The sequence below is a fragment of the Oryzias melastigma genome, linkage group LG24 (assembly GCF_002922805.2).
Source record: "Oryzias melastigma strain HK-1 linkage group LG24, ASM292280v2, whole genome shotgun sequence".
Taxonomy (NCBI): Eukaryota; Metazoa; Chordata; class Actinopteri; order Beloniformes; family Adrianichthyidae; genus Oryzias; species Oryzias melastigma.
This window is the reverse complement of record NC_050535.1, coordinates 12,664,762-12,674,782: the sequence shown is the minus strand read 5'-3', so window position 1 is coordinate 12,674,782 and position 10,021 is coordinate 12,664,762.

Here is a 10,021-nt window from a genome sequence, read left to right as displayed (position 1 = left end):
ATTTAACAATTTTGGCTAAAAATATCTTAAATCAATGATTGTGGCGGGCCTTCAAAATAGCTTGTAAGACACAGAAACAGGAAGTTGCCATTTCGACAATCACAATCTCAATATATATACACTCAGAAAAAGAAGGACCAAATTGTACCATTAGGGGTACAATGGCTTGTCACTGGGGTGGTATCCTCAAAGGTACTGCTGGTGTACCCCCAACACTTGGTACTTATATGTACCCCTGTAATTTGTACCTTATTAAGATCAAGATAGTACCTCTGATGGCAAACTTGTACCCTAATTTTAGAGTACAATTTTGTACACTTTCATAACGGTACAAAATTCACTTTCAGGGACCAAAAAATGTTGTATAATTACTCAGAAAAAATTCACTTCAGACCATATTCAATGCAATTAATTTTTTATTTCACATTTTTAAAACAATTTTACGTTTAATTTTATTTCATATTAAAAACAATGTCGAACAGAAATGTATAAAATATGCACAAAACAAGTGTCATATGCCTGGAAGTCCACTATATATATAATTTTAGACCTGACAGAGATTTTCTGGAGCTAAAAAAGTAGAATAGAAAAATAAAGAATTTTCACAAGTTTCAAATTTCATGTCTCAGCTCTTTAACCCTAACCCTGTTATTTAAGTCTGTCTCGAGTCACAGTTAGTATCTAGTCAATTTATGCTTTTTTTATTTTATTTTTGTTTTTTAGTGTTAGGTTTGTGAGACTACAGTTTTCAAGTTTAATTTTCTTGCCAGCCGTTTTTTGTTTTCTTTCCTTAAACTGACTCCTACTGTTTTTACCCAGTCATTTTCTGCAGTGTGCACGTCTATGTTCTTCTATGGCCTCTTGTCATAGAACGTTTATTCCACACTTTCTGCAAGGATTATTATAAGTTTTCTGACATTTTTCTATGAAGGTTTATTAATAATTGCCTATGTGTTGCTTTTTGGAAAACTTTAAATGTTTACATGTAGACACACCCTGTGATCTTTACACCTTTTTTATTACCATATTAACTGAGGCCCCTCCATCAGAGAAGAAAACAGTTATGTGGCCCTCACAAATTGGGGGACATCATCTTTTTTTATTTTGGCAAATAAAAGAACAATCATATTTAAAACACCAGATCAGAGTGGGACTTGAAGAGATGCTAGAAAAAAGTTCAAACTCCCTGACAGATTATGGAAGAAATGAGTCACAACAGCAAGCTGATTTTCCCTAATTACGTTCCTCTTCCTCCCTTTCATACAATTTTAGTGTGTAATCACGAGTTCTCCAACATACCAACGACTTTAAGTAAATGCTTTTTTTCTCCCACAAATTCCCCTCGTAAATTTAAAAGGGCACGTTCATAAAAGCCTGACAACAGTTTTCACCACTTCCATCACGGCGCTGCTATCTTTCCCGCAGTTTATTGCTCCCAGATGCTATAAAGCTCTACAGTCCTGTTGTCACCCAAGGTGACGATTAAAATCACATGAATGCTCCATTTGCTCCGACACTCAGACGGATCAACCGTACGGCACCATAAACAAAAGTCTTATCGGGACTCATTCAGAGCCTCATTGTCATTTTCCTCGACGCTGCGTTTTTTTCTCCGTTTTCCTGACAAACGACAGGCCTGCATTTGTTTGGCTACAATCTACTTGGGGACTAAATCGCACGATTGGTTGCTGTGTGGTCCGAGGAGTTGAAAGTCAGCACATGTGTGTGGGGGCGCTCCTCTGAAGGACCAGACAGCGAAGACTTTCTGTTTCCTGTCAGGCGCTGCGGCTCTGTGGAAGCAAAAGTCCATCACGCAGGCGTGTTGGTTCAGGCCTGCGGGGAGGTGAGCTCTCAGACTTACTTAATCAAAGCACAAATGCCTTTATTCATCTTCAGAGCAGCGCAATTAATTTCAGCGCCGGTGTCAGAACCTTTGGGGAAATCTGACCTGTTATTGCCTCTCAGAGCCGCGCATGTTCTTTCTCTCACTTAAACCACAATACAGACATTGAAAACTAATTTCAAGCCTAATGTTGTATCACTCTGAACTCTTTGAAATTGCTGGGTTTTATGTCGCATTCCTTCGTCAAGACAGGAATGCTAAAAGTTCAAAAGTAATTGAATTTTTCAAAAGTTTCTCACGAAATGTATCAGTTTACGCGGCCACTTCTGTTTCGATCATTTTTTTTTAATAACTTCCATGGAAGTTCGTAAAAAGTGTGGCTCATAAACACTTGTATTCCTTCTCCAGCCTTTAGTCATTAAGCTAATTTGTCACTGATTTGATTGTTTATCTTTGAAATCAATCGGAGTTTTACAGCTTCATTTCTTCCGACAGCTGTGCTCTGCACTTCTCCTTTTTTTTTCTATTTGCAAATATCTCAATTAGCCGAATGAGCTCCATTTACTCACCACCACTTTCTTCAGCGCGCTCATTAGTGAAATCTCTACTTCAACACGAGATAATGCTGCCGGCAAAACATCTGCGCTATCATTTGTTCATTTCCGGGTTTCCGCATTTTAAAGTGGAGCACATTCACACTATGAATGTTTATTCTGCAGGAAAGTTTTGGTCCCCAGAGGGCTCGATTCTCAAGAGAACTCCGCTCCACCTGAAGACGATTATGCCTCTTGCAAATGAACTCTGGTGCAATCTGCTACAATGTGAAACCAAGTGGACTTTTCTGCTAGCAAAAGTGCTGAAGTGAGTAAAGTAAGTGAAAAGTGTGTTGTTCGTATGGATTTAAACAGTACTTTATACTAATTATAGTACTTTTTAGTAAGAATTAAGCTCATATAATGCATGACAGCCTGAACGTTGTCGTCATTAATCCCATTCTATCATATTTAACTATTAAATAAACCCCTTGTATCCATCACCATTTATTTAAATGGTTCTTGAATACAATTTTAAGTAAATGTCACTGATATTATTGGAATACTTACAGTAATTAGAATAATTCAAAATTAAAGTTTGTTTTTAGAATGACATCATAAAAATTTCTCACAAAAGATATTTTCAGTGGATGCAGTTTATTTTTTTCTGACCAAAACATGGCAGTAAAAGTTTTTGAAACTGTTTAAATGAGCAGAACTCAGTAGGAAATTAGGCTTGCCACCAAGCAGCTTCAATTATTAGTACTGTAAACTGGTCGTACTGTAGTCTGCTTAAAAAAAAAAAAACTTTAGAAAAAAAGCAATCAAAGAGCTCTAGAAAATGGACATGTGTCAAACTATTTGCTACTCTACTTTACTTACTTTACCTTAGAAATGAACAATAAACCTGCTATTTGTAATTCTTGCTTTTCTCTTCTTAGATGGTCCAACACATTAGTTTTTGAAAAATATTTAATTCGTAAAAATCCTAAAATTTTTATCTGAAGTTTTTGTTTTGTTTACCCAATATTTTGAGTTCTAGACTAAGAAAAATAAATTTTCAAATATCACCTTAGTACTATTACTGTTTATATATATCTCAGTCAATCAAACAGTCAATCAATCATTCAATATAGCACTTTTCATTACCATGCTGTTTAACGGAAAGGGGCTTAACAAAAAAATTACAGTTAAAAACGATAAAAAGGACTTTAGATAATAAGCAACAGCAATCAAAAAACCTGCATAAACACTTACACCATCACTTTAACCTGGTAATTTTTACCCAATATAATATACCCAATTAAAAGTATTTCTTGTAAAAAAATAGATCAAAACATGACCACACATGATAAGTTAGAGTATTTTTATTTTATTTTCAACTCTGATTTATGTAACAAAATTGAAATTATAGGAAGATCATAAAAACATGTTCAAAAATGACAGAAAAATTAGGAATATGAGAACAAAAAATTCCTGAAAGAAAATAATAATGATACTAGAGACTTGGCCTTTGGTCCACCCATTTCTAGGAGATGAGACTTTTCCAGGGACCTGTGATGCTCAGAAAATTGCAACATGTTGAAAATCATGTAAATACTTTTGCTCAGGTGAAAATCCCCCGGCGATATTCCCCCCAGGGGATTAATAAAGTATATTGATTGATTGATTGGTTGATTGATAGTGCTTTAGGGTTAAACACATATTATTATAAAATACTTTCTTATTATTACTGAAATAGATATTTTAATAGTTTTTTGTTTTAATTTTTACATCTGTTTGATTAATATTTAGATGGAATAAAGCTCCTCTTGATTGAGTAAAACTTTTGGATACTCAACCCACTTCAGTTTCCGTGGATAATTAAAGTATTGATTACCATAGTTCCCCCACTAAAGAGCCACCAGATTATTAGGAGGATCATCAATAACTGATATTTTTTTTTAACTCCTGTACACTTAAAGAACTACAAAAAATTCACATGACAAATTTGAGTGGCCCGCCTCTATTTCAGGATTCTGAGCTCAACGCTGTGGCCACATGTGGGAGGAGCTACAAGAGGCTCAAAGCGTGCTGCGGGACTTCAGATCACCTGAAACTGGCCGTCTTCCCGTGTGAATCACATTCGGTGTGAATGCACCTTTAGACACATTAAAAGAGACAAAACAGTCGGACATAAGTCTGTCAGACTTTCTTTACTGTGTTTACAGTAACTAGAACGTCTTTGTAACATGCTGTGTGTTAGCCACATTAGCTAGCTATAACTCCCAACCTTGTGGTAACATCAAAAAACACATTCTGAAACCGTTACACGTTAGTTTATTTACGATAACACCCAAACTTGTCTGGAAACTGTAAAAAAAATACGATGAGTGAGTTTTATTTTTTGTACTGGATTAAATTTACTTGAGACTGGAAATCAAACATATTCTTGTCAGACATTGTTTTTTTTATGTATCAAAGCCGGCACAGAAGTACAATTTTCTCTTACCGGTCAGGAAGGGCATCAAAAAGAAGAAAAATAAAAAAGAAAATAATAAAAATAATAGGTTCACAAAAATTTGACTTATTGAAGGGCATTTCATCCGACACTTTATACTGTCAAAATTACCGAGCCGGCTTCCATCTCTCATTAAAACGGTTACAACCATAAGGAGGACTATTTTTGAGAAAATGTTCCAAGTTCAACATTTTCCTGAGAGCTGTGTACATTTGATCCTCCGGGCTGAGCAGAGGAGAATGATACATGATCTTTATGTTTCTGTGAGTGGATCATGACAAAGATTGATTCAAACGTAAGAGAATCCAGATGATGGACCACAGCAGTAAGGACTGACTGGGACAACATACGGTCCTAATATGGCATCATCAGAGGCTTTTATATTAAAGTACTTCATAGGGGTTATACAGGGTTAATACATGTGGATATATATATATATATATATATATATATATATATATATACATATATATTTTTTTTACTTTTTTTAATGAAGAATGATGTTTTGTGGGGGAAATTCAGAGACTTTTTTACTAAAAATCTAAATATTTGTCATTACTTAAATTGAAAATCCATACCACATGTTTATTTAGTCATCGCTTTACCGTCTATTTTGTCATTTATTAATATAATACATTCTCTAATTTAGCACAAGTAGGATAGTTTGTTATAAAAGAAAACCTTCAGGAGTAGATATCCACAGTGAATACCCTCCGCTTTATTTATTTACTCTTTCAAACCTGAATTATTGGAGCTTCACGCTCAGAGCTTCTTTTCCATGTCTGGTCTGGTTAAAGAAAGTGTGTAGTTACCATGGCAATACTCCACTATACCTCTGCGATTCCAAAGAGCTGTCATAATGTCCTATCTTTTCACTCAATTTATATGTAATGTCCTTTTTTATTACAGGTAGCACTTCAAAGAATAAAAAGAAGCTTTAACAGATTGTAATGGTTGTAAGTTTAAAGCAACATTTTCACATCCCTTCTCACAGGCTTTGATGCATGAAGCAGAGAAAGTATTCACATATTACTTCTTTATTTCTGATGTATTCAACTACTTAGTTTTTCAACAAAATCCATGCCTTAAAACACAGATTTGTTGGGGTAAAACCATAAACTATTTAAAGCAACAAAGAAAAGCTGTAACTGACCAGAGCTCATTTTTACAACCAATACCAGATTTCCTCAGTTTTGGTTGTGTTAATTCCATAAAGTTAAACATTTAAATTAATCTTCATTTTATAACTCATAAAAAGAGATATTTAACACAGACTTGATAAATCAGTGCAGAGATGCAAAAGAACCATTAAATCATGTGTGTTTACAATACTGACTAAGAAATACTTTATGTGAATTTGGCAAAATGTGAGAAATCCTTTAAATTTTTAGATTATTTTACATACAAGTATTGGTTGCTTTTAACTTAGGGGTGCGATGACTTAAAGCTTAAAAAATGTCTTTAGAAAATTGACAAATTTGACTTCAGAAAGAAACTCTATAAGTAGTGAATTAAAATACTAATGTTTTCTAAATTAAATTGAGCAAAAATGTACTAGAATTTTCCTGACATTACTACCAGTCGTAAAATGGGTACCATCCAACTTTCATTCTTGTTTCTATTGAACCCATGTGATTGATTAGGCCGAATGATTTAAAGTAGATCTCCCTCAATTTGCAGACCTTCTTAATTTCAAAATTCTTACATACAGGACAAGTAAAACTGATTACAAGTGTCAGAATTATAGCTGGTGGTGTAGGACCCAGTATGCAGGAGACCAGATAATATAGTATAAGATAGTGAACTTAAACCCCATAAATTCAAAGGAGAGACAAAAAGGCGACGAGGCAGATAAGATGACTAGAAAGAACTGAAAAACTAAACACTTACATATATGGGGGGCGAGTAATTGAAATTAAGACAGCAATGGATAACTATTATCATTATGTTTCTGATAAAGTAGACAACTCAAAACAGAAAAATCAAGAAACATAAGTGACAAAACCAAATCCTTATACAGTCTTCACAGTACCCCTCCCAAAAAGGCACATACCAGATTCCTTTAAAGTTTAAACAACAAAATAGTTGGAAAGGAGGGATCTGGAGGAAAAGTGCAGGTCCTTGCAGCCCACCAGCAGTTAGGGGTCATACTGGAAAACGCGTCCTCAGGAACAGACAGGAAGAGGACCAGTCCTGGTGACCCTTCTCAGGATCAGGGAACCATCAAGGAGGAGGAGTGGCGACCATCCTCAGGGTCAGAGAACATGATAGAGCAGTGTTGGTGATGCACTACAGAAACAGGACTAAAGAAAAGAAGTGGAACTGGTGACCCGCTACAGCAGGGGGGTCAAACTAAATCGCACAGGGGGCCAAAATCCAAAACACACCCAGGGCAAACAAGATAAACATTTATTAAACACACTAGAACTACATTTTTTAAACTTTAAAACATAACTTTTTAGCATAAATATGAATTAAAACAGGCAGGAAAATTATTCCAGAATAAATCGAATTAAACCTTAATTAACTTTCAATATTTTACTTTACGTAAAAATATATTTTGTCAAATTATACAAGCTAGACATAAGCACACAATAACAATATCATACCAATACCTGGCTTGAAGCATGGTGCCTTACAATCAGATTTGCTGGATCAGACATGGGAGGACTTGAACATTGTTGCAAGAAACCTTCTTCTACATATCAAATTTAGGAAGTAACTGAAGAATATTCTAAATGTTGTTAGGCTAAAGGCAAGTTAGGCCTCGACACCAGACTCATTTGGTCAATCCTGACGCGTACCCCTGCAGTTATCAGATGGTGCACGGTTTAGAACAGATGTGGCAACCCTATTAAACTGCTACAGCTGTTTATGAGCCATTTAGATCAATAAGATCCCGCATCTTGGTGGAGAAAACATAAAGATGCAGATTAATGCCAAGAAAATCTGTTCAAGTACCTTCAGGTAAGAGAGACTCTTTAGAGCCGTGCCAAAACGACTGCAGCTGAAGCAGATGTGCTTTATGCACTGGGACTTGCAGATGGAGCCAAGTCACTCCACATGCAAAGTGTTTGACCCTCGGAAGAGGAACACAGTCTCTGACAGTATGTGAGAGTCTCTTGACTGTATGTGAGAACTGGACTGAGTGACCCCTCCCCCATCATGTTCAAAATAGGGAATACCTGCTTGTTCCAAGAAGTTATAATCCTACAGACTTCTATTGGGAAATAAGAAGCTATTACTCAGTCATTGTAGTTGTCAGAATAACTTTTTTCTTCTGGTTCCGGTTCACGAGCGGACGTGGGTATTCAACTCTCCTCATCGCTTTAACCAGCTTAATCTTGAATTATCAAAAAAATACCAGAAAAACAAGTGATAATTCTGCAATATAAAAACCTGACTATGGCCCTGAAGAAAAACCAGGACGCAAGATATAAATGTCTGATTCAAAGTTTTGAATCGAAAAATGAAAATTCACGTAACTAAAATGGTAAGGTTGAGCCAGGATTCACTTCCTTCCACTCCCTTTTGAGCAATCGATCATTTGATGCCTAGTTATCCTATGTCTGAAATATCTTTGTATGAATATAAACTTCTGTTGATTCTATTGGACATGAATTCTTGTTTCAATCAAAATAAACCATTCTTGCTCTGATGCCTTTCTCCATGTTCTTACAAACCATTTTTTGTTACAATATTTATTTTTATCTTTATTACAAGATATTCAAGATATAAACTGACCAATCAGATGCCTTATGAAAGTATGGGGTCTAACGTCGAATGGTCCAAAGGTTTGCTGAGCCAGCTTTCAAGCGGTGGGTATGGACTTCCAACACGCTTACTGATTGGGAAAGGTGGTTGCCATAGAAATGATGATTTAGGCCGACTTGGACCAATTAGTGCTTACTGAGGATTTCTGGTTCCATTATGGTGACGTCCGTATAGCAAAAAATGCCAAATGAATTGACTTAATTTCATTGGAACCAGAAGTAAGCCATTTTCTATGAGTGATGTCACACACTATGTCCAGTTAAGAGATACAAATTCTTTTTATGGTAAATGCTGTATATTTATAAAGCACTTTATTACCTTGGCCCTTGTGCTTTCTTATAGGGACCTGACCCTTATACTGATGTGTGAGTCCTCCCATGACAGAAGTGGACAGGATTTTATGTCTGCCACAGACACCAGTGAAGATAAGAAATCCTTGGAAAGAAAATTTCAGCACACTGTCGTGTAGGGTCCAGATGACCCCACCTTTAATGTAAACATGCCTAGGATAGTACAAGGGTTACAAGGCCCAAAGTGCTTCACAGTCCCATTCACCCACGCAATCACACATTCTCACACAGCTACCAAACACTGGCGCCAATCTGTAGTGCTAACTTATGGGGTCCAAATGACCCCACTCCCAACGTCAACATACCTAGGACAGCAGAAGGGATAACCACCACGCTCAATGTGGGGTTCAGTGTCTTCCCCAAGGACACTTCGACAAGGTAGGAACTGAGGATGCAAACTCCAAATCAGCGGTTGACCGCCCTACCTCTGCATCACGGCCGTCCCGTGGTACAATCTGACCCGAGAATGTTCTCAATGCAAACATATTGCTCACTGCTTACACTAAAGTCTGTCCTGTTGTTCTTAGAAACCAATGGCACCACTTTACTAGTAGCTGCAAGCGTCGTGCAAACGAAACTCCATATTAGTTAGCAGCTGTTTACTTTTATCTAATAAAATGAGGCTACTGTTCACTAAAGAAACAACCCTTGAATTTAAGCACTATACCTTCCAGCGAATAAACCTGTAAGTTGGTCCTTACATTACCTGGCCTTATTAAGATTTACACATTATTTCATTCCCCCAATGGTGCATTGGGGTCAGGCAATTCTAAAATCTTTGTTCACAAGCTTTCATTATGATCCCAAGGGCGAAGTTTTGTTGCTGTTTATCATTTGTAATTCATGTCCCCATAACTAGCTTTCCCTGTAAATATTTTAATTAGGAGAATAAAATTTTGATTCTATTTCAAGATGTTAAATATTTATGTCTCAGTCTAAAGGGTTTTGCTCAGGAGCTCACTAGAGCCAGCATTCAGTTTATAGAGCTAGAAAACAACAACCAAGGACGAGGAAAAAAAAC